At 44.5% G+C, this 12,215-nt stretch overlaps 1 long non-coding RNA gene across 1 annotated transcript in view; it reads right to left on the bottom strand.

Annotated features, from left to right (window-relative positions):
* LOC309540985 overlaps nucleotides 1-6,359 on the bottom strand; it is a 51,233-nt gene extending 44,874 nt beyond the window's left edge. The window contains exon 1 of the long non-coding RNA XR_014223605.1: nucleotides 6,322-6,359. This is a non-coding gene — a long non-coding RNA (uncharacterized lncRNA). The remainder of the gene's footprint in view (nucleotides 1-6,321) is intronic.
* Between the last annotated feature and the right edge of the window lie 5,856 nt (nucleotides 6,360-12,215).

Raw genomic sequence — 12,215 nt, 5'->3', positions numbered from 1 at the left:
CGACTCATAACCAGGTCAGTTTCCAGAAAAATAGTGACTTCAGAGGTAAATAGGGTCACTTGGAGAACCAGTAGATATGAATTGCTGAGATCGTGACTTCAGTAAGTTCATCTTGTCCCTTCCTGCCCCCAGGAACACCCTCAAGACTAATTTAGAAACATTAAATATTTTATAATACTTCTCTGCCCTTGGCGATTTCTCAGTGCCCTCCCTGCACCCTCAACTCTCAGGTCCTTAAAAGGTTTCCACAGATGTTGCTGGCAGCTGATTCAGGAGTCAGGATATAAGTAAGAAGGTCAATCAGGTCTCCAAGTGCTTATGTAAAGGCGATGTCAATGGGGAGCACTTCATCCATCCTCTCCCAGCTTCTCTGGTGCAGCTATAGTGATGCAGGCTTTTGCTACCTGCCTATATTCTCAGTCACTGTGTGCTTCAGTCTTGACCTTCAACATTGTCCTGCACATCCATTTCTAAGCGAGGGAAAGTTCAGAAAAGCCAGACCATCTGAATTCCAGGAGCTGCACAGACTTAATAGTTCTGTGATGGAGACTAATGGGAGTCTCTCTGGCGATACTTCTGATACTTTCTATTTCTGACTGGACGGCAGGGGAGACCTTTCCTGTATTACTTAAGTTCTTCTTCGTCCAACTTTGCCTGGAGAAAGGTGAAAATGACAAATGAAACTGGGCAGCCAAAGGTGATGAGGGAGCCAGAAAGAAAATCACTGCCACCCCCCTCAAAAAAACTCCTGTAGAATATTTTTGAAATTCAGTGTGTTGCAGAAAGGTCTTGTTATAGCCACAAGTAACCATTTAAGCCTCAGCCTAGATAATGAAGGATTAGGAGGAAGAATGCTGGAGGAATTCCAATTTCTTATAGAAAAGCAAACTGATTTGCAAACTGAATTCCAAATTCTTATAGAAAAGCAAACTGATTTGCAAACTGAATTCACAAATTCGTATAGAAAAGCAAACTGATTTGCTGTTCTCGGGCTAATATGTGGATCAGAACTTAGCAGCTCACCAGATTTTGCTTGCCTTTAGGACTGTTTTGGCACTGTCCGGGGCAATTTAAGCAGGCAGACGGCCTGTTCTTCACTCCCTAGGCTAGCCAGCTACCCTCAGGAAGGGGATGTTGTCTAAAATAAAATTCAGCTGCTAGTTCAGTTGGTTCTGTGTCTGGAATGAGGGAGGCAACATCTTCTCTTTCTCTTCAGCTGGCAAAATGTATTGGGCCCGCCTAATATGAGGGGAATATGAGGAAATTTGTCTGCTTCTTAAAGGTACGATAAGGTGCAGTAATAGAGATAACTGTGGCTGGCTTCAAGTGATGTTGTGCTTGCTTTTGCTGCATCCTTAGTTACTGATCAGTTTTGTTGCTATGGAATGACGACCTTCTCATTCCTCCGTTGCTGCAGTGCGTTATCACAACTCTGTTTCCCCTCGCTGTTGTCACCACCACTAATCCAATATCAATCATAAATTGGAATCACACTGCCCATTGAAATCAATGGACTTAGACTGACATCCCCAAGGATTATTAAATGTATTTCTATCTCACCTTTTCATTAAAAAGACTATAGTTTCTTGCTATAAACAAAAACAAACCCTCAAGCACAACAACACAATAGCACACTGAAATAATAAAAATGCCTCAAAAATAACTGCAAATATTATTATTTTCCCTAAACAGCACTAACCATACTTGAAATAGGAATCTGAACTTAAGGTCTAAAAATGACAGAGAGAAAAATACAAGCAGTTCCTTAAAAGACTTGGTCTAGCCAAAACATCATGTTGTTTGTGGGGTACTGGGTCCCCCACTAACTGTCACCAGCTGTGAATTTTATTAGTAATACTTATTTTCCTTGGTGTAGAGAAATGTTATTAAAAAGAGGGATGTTTCTAAAGAAGCAAAAAGCTGGTAGCAGACTGCTTTGTGTCTTGTTTGGTCCAAGTATTCTCCAGTCACAACGCATTATGCTTCTACTCTCTCATTCTTTCACACATACTTGTGAAGTGACTGGGACACCATGCAACTCTGACTGAGAAACAGTTCTGCTTAAAAAAATGAGCTGTTGTGCTTAGTTACTGACCTCTGCTGAGAGTAATGCTGGTAGTTATTCTGCCTATTGTGGCAACATGACCCTAACAGGAAGCAGGAGGGAAATACGGTTTCAGGTGAGGAAGGGAAGGGCTTATGCATGTGGAAGGAAATGCAATTTCAGGCACAAAATCCATGGACACTGGGCAGAGAGGCGAAGTACATATGCCTGTGAGTGTCAGGGATTGGCCGATGTTCACATTTTTATTGGAAATCAGCAGACAAACCTTTGAATGGAAGACTTGGCGGCCTCCAGGCTATCATTCTTTTGTAGGAGGGGCTCAAATGCACATCAGAATTTTAAGTTTGCACATCCCCTCCTGGCAAATAGAAGGGGAAGAAATGGAGACAGTGAGAGATTTTACTTTCTTGGGCTCCATGATCACTGCAGGTGGTGACAGCAGTCACGAAATTAAAAGACGCCTGCTTCTTGGGAGAAAAGCAATGACAAACCTAGACAGCATCTTAAAAAGCAGAGACATCACCTTGCCAACAAAGGTCTGTATAGTTAAAGCTATGTTTTTCCCAGTAGTGATGTATGGAAGTGAGAGCTGGACCATAAAGAAGGCTGATCACCGAAGAATTGATGCTTTTGAATTATGGTGCTGGAGGAGACTCTTGAGAGTCCCATGGACTGCAAGAAGATCAAACCTCTCCATTCTGAAGGAAATCAGCCCTGAGTGCTCACTGGAAGGACAGATCCTGAAGCTGAGGCTCCAATACTTTGGCCACCTCATGAGAAGAGAAGACTCCCTGGAAAAGACCCTGATGTTGGGAAAGATGGAGGGCAGAAGGAAAAGGGGATGACAGAGGATGAGATGGTTGGACAGTGTTCTCGAAGCTACCAGCATGAGTTTGACCAAACTGTGGGAGGCAGTGGAAGACAGGAGTGCCTGGCGTCCATGGGATCATGAAGAGTTGGACACGACTAAACGACTAAACAACAACAACAAGGTGCCCTCTCACCCTTGGCACAACAAATTTACTTTTGAAAAAAGACATTTTGCAGTCAGGAATGTTACAGGGAAATGCACAGAATAACATAGGGGGAGTAGATGGTTAATGGGAAGAAGAATGCTGCCCAAGCAAACCACAATGTTGTATAACCTCTGCACAAACTAATTAGTGCAAATGGTTAATAAAGAATGGACATAGTCTATTGTCCATGTAAGCTGTGTACAGAAGCGCTGTATTGCGGCCAAGATTTTTTTTTTTTTGGGGGGGGGAGGCCCGGCATGGATGCCATGTGCGCGACCTATGACGTGTGCGATGTCATGCGCCCAGGAGCCGGTCACTGAACTGCACCACACTCAGTTCCATGCTTGACCTCCTCTGCCCCCCTCAACTTTGAGGGGGCCCAGTCCCCTGCCAGCAGATATTGAGGGGGCCGAACATACCTCTGCCCCTAGGAATTGGCACCTCTGGTTTGTGCAAGGGAAACAGCCTGTTCAAAGCCCAGATACCCCACAAAAAAGGCATTATATAAGAGCACAAGTGTCACTACAGTTTGGGAAGAACAACAAGCCACGGAGCATCACTTTATGTGTTATATAGGTCAGATTGTCATGTCATGTGTTATATAGTCCAACGAGGTGTTATCTTACTTATAGTACTTATAGTAACACATTGTACATAAAGAGCTAAGGTGCTGCTGCCAGGAATGTAGTGAAGTAAGTGAACAACATAAGAAGCCGGTCTCTGGAAGCCTACATGCCAAACCATTCAGTCCAATCCAAAACTATATGCTTACCATATTTTTCTGCCTATAAGATGCCCCCATATATAGGATGCCCCCTATATTTGGGGACTCAGATTTAAGAAAATTGGGGGAGATGGCACAGAGTTGTTGAACGTTTTTTTGGGGGGGATTACCCAGGGTTAGTTGAGCTTTTTTAGGGGGGATTGCCGAAAATCGCTCATCCACATCCAACTCCCGTCTGTCTGATCGCCGGCAGAAGCTGCCAATCGCCCGCACAACTGCCGGAACATCAGCCAGTCAACACCACCCATTGACGAAGCAACCAATAACATGCACAATAGCCACTGACAGCCTCAGCAGCAACCAATCAAATGTTCACTCTACGCAGTTCCCATGTATAAGACAACCCCCACTTTTTAGCATGATTTTTTTTAAAAAAAACATAGTCTTACACACGGAAAAGTACGGTAATTCCTGTCTGGCACAAGTCTGTTAAAGGGCAACTCTACCTGTGTAATATACAGTGGTACCTCGGGTTACATACGCTTCAGGTTACAGACTCTGCTAACCCAGAAATAGTACATTGGGTTAAGAATTTTGCTTCAGGATGAGAACAGAAACCGTGCTCCGGCAGCGCAGCAGCAGTGGGAGGCCCCATTAGCTTTAGGTTAAGAACAGTTGCTTTAGGTGCTTTAGGTTAAGAACAGTTTCAGGTTAAGAACGGACCTCCGGAACGAATTAAGTTCTTAACCTGAGGTACCACTGTAGTTAAGTGTGTGACTTGCACATGCTTTTCCTTTTCAACAATGCACAGCACAGTTTTTTTGTTTTGTTTTGGAAAAGCTTGTCAATTTACATCCAGAAATGAAAACCAACATACTAAAGCAAGGGTTGCCTACTTTTTGGGGATGTGAGGGCATATTTTCAAACCCACCCGTCCTGATCACCACTACCAAGGGAAGGGGGACCCTCTGGGCACTAAGGAAGGCCTCTGTGGGTGCTGTGTTGGCAATAGTTGCACTTAAGAACTATGGCCAATATCTGCTGACATAAAGGGTGTTCTGTCTTCCTGCCTTTTTAAAAGCAGGGCAGATTTATGATGCACTGAGTTACAGCAGTTTACCACAATTTTTCAGCACTTGATATATGGACAGCTCCAGTACCATAGATATGGTTTGAATGGCTTGTCTGAATAAAGCAGTTTTTAAAAGAAATCTGAAAGAAAGCAGGAGTGTGTGTGTGTGTGTGTGTGTGTGAGAGAGAGAGAGAGAGAGAGAGAGAGAGAGAAACTTGGTATCAAGGGAAAGGGCAATAACCTAGTCTAGGTTGCTCCCCCGAAATACTAGTTTTCAATATACAGGGAGGTTTTTTTCCATAGAAGACTGAAACAATACTATAAAGAACCCCAACCAACAGCTGTAATTTGAAGCAGCTGAGGCCTGGAATAGCTTTACCGTGCGATGTCAACTCCTTACGAAGGGGGTTTGCGCAACTTAAATTCCATAATGACAAAAAGCCATCATTATTCCAATTCACAGACGGGGTTTAATGATTCCAGTGTATTGCTCAACCTTTATGCTTCAGGTTCTTATATAATCCCAATACTGACAGAACGGTACAGCAGCGCAGCAAGTTTAGTATTTGCTATGGAAACAGATATTCTCCCCACCCCACCCTCCCGTATCACACTAATCAGAGAAAAAGTCTCCTGGTGTGTTTGGCAGTACTTTCACCACCAAAAATGGTGCATAATCCAATGCAAAGTGGTTTATATAATGAAGTGGGAACGATGTTGGGGGAGGAAAGAGAGGTGCTTTTTTCTGTATAAAAAAGGAATTATTTTTGGTACTTTTTCAAAGGCTTAGTGTTCTCTGCTTAATATATCTGTAATAAACTCAGATTAAAATTTCCTATTCCGTTTTTTCTTCTTTTGGCTTTCTTGCTGCTAAAAACTCAATTAACAAGAAAACCAATGTAGGGAATTGATTCTGCATTGAGTAGAATCAATTTATTCCTTCCATTTCACCTTTGCCTGCTTAGTGAATCTCAGCAAGCCTTCCATTGCACAGGAATCCTTATAGCTTATTTGTTCACAAAACAACAAGGGTTGCCAGCTATTCCACCGGCAGGGCTCCTCTTCCATAAATAGCTGAGTGAAAAATAATAATAATAATAATAATAATAATAATAATAATAATAATATAATAATAATATAATAATAATAATAATAATAATATAATAATAATAATAATAATAATAATAATAATAATAATAATAATAATTATTATTATTATTATTATTATTATTATTATTATTATTATTTATTTATACCCCGCCCATCTGGCTGAGTTTCCCCAGCCACTCTGGGTGGCTCCCAATCAAGTGATAAAAACAGTACAGCGTTAAATATTAAAAACTTCCCTGAACAGGGCTGCCTTAAGATGTCTTTTTCAAATAGGATAGCTGCTTATTTCCTTCATATCTGATCGGAGGGCGTTCCACAGGGCAGGCGCCATTACCGAGAAGGCTCTCTGTCTGGTTCCCTGTAACCTCACTTCTCGTAATGAGGGAACCGCCAGAAGGCCTCCAGCGCTGGATCTCAGTGTCCGGGCTGAACGATGGGGGTGGAGACACTCCTTCAGGTATACAGGACCGAGGCCATTTAGGGCTTTAAAGGTCAGCACCAGCACTTTGAATTGCACTCAGAAATGTACTAGGAGCCAATGCAGATCTCTCAGAACCGGTGTTATGTGGTCCCAGCGGCCACTCCCAGTCACCAGTCTAGCTGCTGCATTCTGGATTAATTGCAGTTTCCGGGTCACCTTCAAAGGTAGCCCCACGTAGAGCGTGTTGCAGTAGTCCAAGCGGGAGATAACTAGAGCATGCACCACTCTGGCGAGACAGTCCGCGGGCAGGTAGGGTCTTAGCCTGTGTACCAGGTGGAGCTGGTAGACAGCTGCCCTGGACACAGAGTTAACCTGTGCCTCCATGGACAGCTGTGAGTCCAAAATGACTCCCAGGCTGCTCACCTGGTCCTTCAGGGGCACAGTTACCCCATTCAGGACCAGGGAATTCAGGACCAGGGAACGATGCAACAGTTGGACTTTTCCTGGGAAACAATTGCAGTAATGGGAACAACCTTTACTCTGCTGGATTTCAGCTCATCACCAAAGGAATTCAAGACACCCAGAAAACAAAGTTTACCTGAAAAGTTACTGGGGAATAATTTGTGTGTTCTTATTAAGGCTACATTTGCCATTTGCATGAGTGGCGACTCTCTTTTCTCAGACAGAGCTTTGATCTCCAATGCAAGTGCCTGGTATAAGCCTTTCATTGTAAGGTCTAATGAAATTAATGAGCTTCGCTTCCAAGTAAATGTGCTCAGAATTAGGTTAGGTCTTCCTTATATTCCTCCCGGGGAATATTGGATTGTGCTATTTGACAAGGAGATTAGACAATGTGTAATGCAGATAATTTGCTCATAGAAACAAATTGCAATAAATAATAGTAGCTGCTGTTGTCTGAAGCCTTTTGTTCAAAGGCAGCTTTTAAAAATGGCCATAGTGGAGCCTGATGGGTGGAAGACAAGGCTTCTGTGTGCTTTTCCCCAGATGGATTGCATGAATCACATGCACAAATGAATGCTACTAAGGCAGTTTTTCTTCTGTGTTGAACAAGAGGCATTTTGGAGAGGCATTTTACATCATTTGAAACGTGTGGCTTTCCATTGTGTCTTTTTTGTGTGTTTTAAAAAAAAACATCGTGGGACGCGGGTGGCGCTGTGGGTTAAACCACAGAGCCTAGGACTTGCCGATCAGAAGGTCGGCGGTTCGAATCCCCGTGGTGGGGTGAACTCCCATTGCTCGGTCCCTGCTCCTGCCCACCTAGCAGTTCGAAAGCACGTCAAAGTGCAAATAGATAAATAGGTACCGCTCTGGCGGGAAGGTAAACAGTGTTTCCGTGCGCTGCTCTGGCTTGCCAGAAGCGGCTTAGTCATACTGGCCACATGACCCGGAAGCTGTATGCCGGCTCCCTCGGCCAGTAAAGCGAGATGAGCACCGCAACCCCAGAGTCGGTCACGACTGGACCTAATGGTCTGGGGTCCCTTTACCTTTACTTTTACCTTTTTTTAAAACACCAGAAACCGTGGGCAGCCCTTTCACATTGGGACCACGCACTGGTATTCCAGGTGGGTAGCGGTTGTGGCCTGGAATGGCTCCCCTTTGTCAAAGCACAGATGAAACAATTTAACTGCGGCCAGCAGTTGGAGCCCTGCTCAGTCAGCTGCAAGAGCTACTACTGTTGCATGTCAAGACCCTGAGGTCTCCCCCTTATGTTGAATAATAACACGTGGACACCATATTTTAGGTTAATGGGCAAAATTTAGGCCACAACTTTATTGGTTACAGAATGTGAGCAGTATTGGCTTAGGCACTGGAATTGAACCGACTATATCTGACTCCTGCCTGCCTGCAGGAAGTCTCACAAGGGTTAAGCACCAGTAGGAGGAGCCCTGTTGATGCACATCAACTTGAAGCTCCCCCCCCCCCGGGTCACCAGAAGGTTGTGCCATGGCCCTAGCCTCCACCCGGGCTTCGGACATGAACCTCGACCCCCGGATTCCTTTCACACAGGCATGGCCAAACTTGGCCCTCCAGCTGTTTTGGGACTACAACTCCCATCACCCTAGCTAACAGGACCAGTGGTCAGGGATGATGGGAATTGTAGTCCCCAAACAGCTGAAGGGCCAGGTTTGGCCATGCCTGCTTTAACAGCATACCCTTTAGTATGGAGGGGCAGGTGATGGCCACACCTCCCATCCCCCAATCAAGGTTCTGGACCATAAAGAAGGCTGATCGCCAAAGAATTGATGCTTTTGAATTATGGTGCTGGAGGAGACTCTTGAGAGTCCCATGGACTGTAAGAAGATCAAACCAACCCATTGTGCAGGAAATCAGCCCTGAGTGCTCACTGTAAGGACAGATCCTGAAGCTGAGGCTCCAATACTTTGGCCACCTCATGAGAAGAGAAGACTCCCTGGAAAAGACCCTGATGTTGGGAAAGATTGAGGGCACAAGGAGAAGGGGACGACAGAGGACGAGGTGGTTGGGCAGTGTTCTCGAAGCTACTAACATGAGTTTGACCAAACTGCGGAAGGCAGTGGAAGACAGGAGTGCCTGGCGTGCTCTGGTCCATGGGGTCATGAAGAGTCGGACACAACTAAACGACTAAACAACAACAACAACAACAACCACTCGAGCTGAAGGCTCGCCGCCAAAACCCTCACACCTGCAAGTATTAGATAGGTAGCCGTGTTGGTCTGCCATAGTCAAAATAAAAAAAAAATCCTTCCAGTAGCACCTTAAAGACCAACTAAGTTAGTTCTTGGTATGAGCTTTCGTGTGCATGCACACTTGGTATCTGAAGAAGTGTGCATGCACACGAAAGCTCATACCAAGAACTAACTTAGTTGGTCTTTAAGGTGCTACTGGAAGGAATTTTTTTTATTTTGACCTGCAAGTATGACACTGAACCTGGAATATTGAACAAAATCTAGTCCTATCCCTGACACTGTTGCTGGATATCCAAATATGTTTGAATCAAGCAAACAGCAGCTGTCCAGGATTTTTCTTAAACACACCCCTGCCATGGTCACAATCAAGATTGGGCATCTCGGGTAGCTGTTGCTGCTGCTTCTCGACACAAGTGCAAGCTTTGCATTCCATGTCAAGTGTTGTTTGGTCCCAAGACTCTCCAGAAATTCCTCTTCCATTCTCACCAGCTTCATCTGCCTACAATGTGGTTTTATCAGGCATCACAAGGCCATGAGAAATGCCATCACTTTTATGAATATCTCCAGGACAGTGGGAGTAGATGGATGAAATACACAAGGGCACTGGTTGGTAACCTAGCAAATGAAGCTTTATAAAAAATCTTCATGGCATACAAATAATCCAGGTGTAATTATGTACAGCATTCTTGGGGAAATGGAAACATTACATTGCTCTGAATATAAAGAGGAAGACATTCTGGGCATGGTTTCAACTGCAAAAAGGTGTTTGGTTCTCTAAGGATTTGCTGAAGAGAGTTTATACAAGAATGTGACATTTTGCATGTAGAAATATGGGGAAACAAAAAACAAAATGTGTTGTGCCACAAAAGCTTCCCTATTTGAAAGGAGAAACAGGAGCAAAGAACTATAAATTTCATAGCATCATTTCATACTTGTCTTTCTAGTTGTAGAGCACATGTTTTGCATCATAAAGCCCTACGCTTCAGTTCCTAGTTTTCCTATTTTAGGGATCGAAGGTGACAAGGCTGGGAAAGCAGGTTTGTGATTGAAATCTTAGAAAAGCATTGAGGAGCTCATGATCTTCCAGATGTTGCTAAGTGTACAGATCCCATCATCCCTGACTCTGCTATTCTAGCTGAGGTTGATGATTAAAGTTGGAGACCAACAACATTTGAAGAGACACAGGTTCTCCTAGGAAAACATGGGGTGGGCTTTTAAACATCAGAGGGGTATTCTTTGTACTTTTTTTTCTAGAGCTGAAACAATTATCTAGGACTCTTCAAACGTTGCCCGACTCCCCAATTTTGCCATTCTGGTTTTGAATGTGAATTTTAAATGAAATCTTATCTCCAAATGTGAGTTCTTGTTGGCATCTGGTTATTCTTTGGATCGTCAGTGGCTATCTAACATTAAATGGTCAATACCATTAAATATGGGACGCAGGTGGCGCTGTGGGTAAAAGCCTCAGCGCCTAGGGCTTGCCGATCGAAAGGTCGGCGGTTTGAATCCCTGCGGCGGGGTGCGCTCCCGTCTTTCGGTCCCAGCGCCTGCCAACCTAGCAGTTCGAAAGCACCCCCGGGTGCAAGTAGATAAATAGGGACCGCTTACTAGCGGGAAGGTAAACGGCGTTTCCGTGTGTGGCTCTGGTTCGCCAGAGCAGCGATGTCACGCTGGCCACGTGACCCGGAAGTGTCTTCGGACAGCGCTGGCCCCCGGCCTCTTGAGTGAGATGGGCGCACAACCCTAGAGTCTGGCAAGACTGGCCCGTACGGGCAGGGGTACCTTTACCTTTACCTTTACCATTAAATATGAAATGCCACTGCATTCCAGCTGTTGAAATACTGTCCAATATCACGTTCACAGTTCAAATACCTAAATCAGGCACCATCAACCTGTCTCATCCTGAAAGGGAAAAAAATGAACTTCTAATAAAAATATGCAAGTTGTGTCTAAAATCAGCCTTGTTACCAGACGACATGGAAGAAAACCACTTTAACACCTCTCTCTCTCTCCCCCCCCCTCTCTCTCTCTGTGTGTGTGTGTGTGTGTGAGAGAGAGAGAGAGAGAGAGAGATATGTCTCATCCACACCTCAGTTTGCCCTGCCGCTTTCACCCAGGGAAAACACACTTTTTACCCCTGAATCAAAAGAATCCAGTTTTATGGTGACTGCTGTTTGTTCTGATTCAGCTGCAAAGAGTGTGTTTTCCAGGGGAAAGCTGTGGGGCAGGTGCAAAACTGCCTAGAAATCATGTGAGAAACAGAAAACTGCTCAGACCTGTGCATCCTAGGCATGCGACGAGCAGAAGTGTGGAAAGGCCCAAGGAGAGAAAACCAGCAGCCTATTCCCCATCTGTTTGCTCAAGCCAATTATTCAACTCCCCCTCCCCCCAATTCTTTATATCAAACTTTGCAAAATGATAGAACTGTATAATGATGAGTGAGTAGGTCCTTGAGGTTTTGTACTATATGCCCTTTACAGTGCATACCTATGAACTAAATCCTATGGAGAGTAGGACTCAAATCAACGGCTTCAAGTTACAAGAAAGGAGATTCTGACTAAACATAGGGAAAAACTTTCAGACAGTAAGAGCTGTTTGGCAGTGGAACGGTCTCCCTCAGGAGACAGGGGACTCTCCTTCCTTGAAGCTTTTTAAGTAGAGGTTGGATGGCTATATGTTATGGATGCTTTAGCTGAGATTCCTCCATTGCAGGGCATTGGACTAGATGACACTTGGGGTGCCTTCCAGTTCTAAGATTCTATGAATTCATTGTTGGGAAAAGCACCCAGGAAGACCACCAACTTCCCAAGACTCTCCGGTGTCTCTCCGGTGGTCACTCTCTGGCTGTAAATCTTCCTCAGTCCAGAGAGGCTGGTGATAAGCGACCGCTCCCTCCTGAGAGGAGCACACTCGTCTTCTTGCATCTCATAGCAGAAGAAAGAGTCAATCAGTAGCTCTAAACTACAGTGGTACCTTGGGTTACATACGCTTCAGGTTACATACACTTCAGGTTACAGACTCTGCTAACCCATAAATAGTGCCTCAGGTTAAGAACTTTGCTTCAGGATGAGAACAGAAATCATGCTCCGGTGGTGCAGCGACAGCAGGAGGCCTCATGAG

Source organism: Podarcis vaucheri (genome assembly GCF_965113315.1).
Source record: "Podarcis vaucheri genome assembly, chromosome: 9".
Classification (NCBI taxonomy): Eukaryota; Metazoa; Chordata; class Lepidosauria; order Squamata; family Lacertidae; genus Podarcis; species Podarcis vaucheri.
Note: the sequence above shows the minus strand (reverse complement) of the source record. Positions and strands in the feature narration are given on the sequence as shown.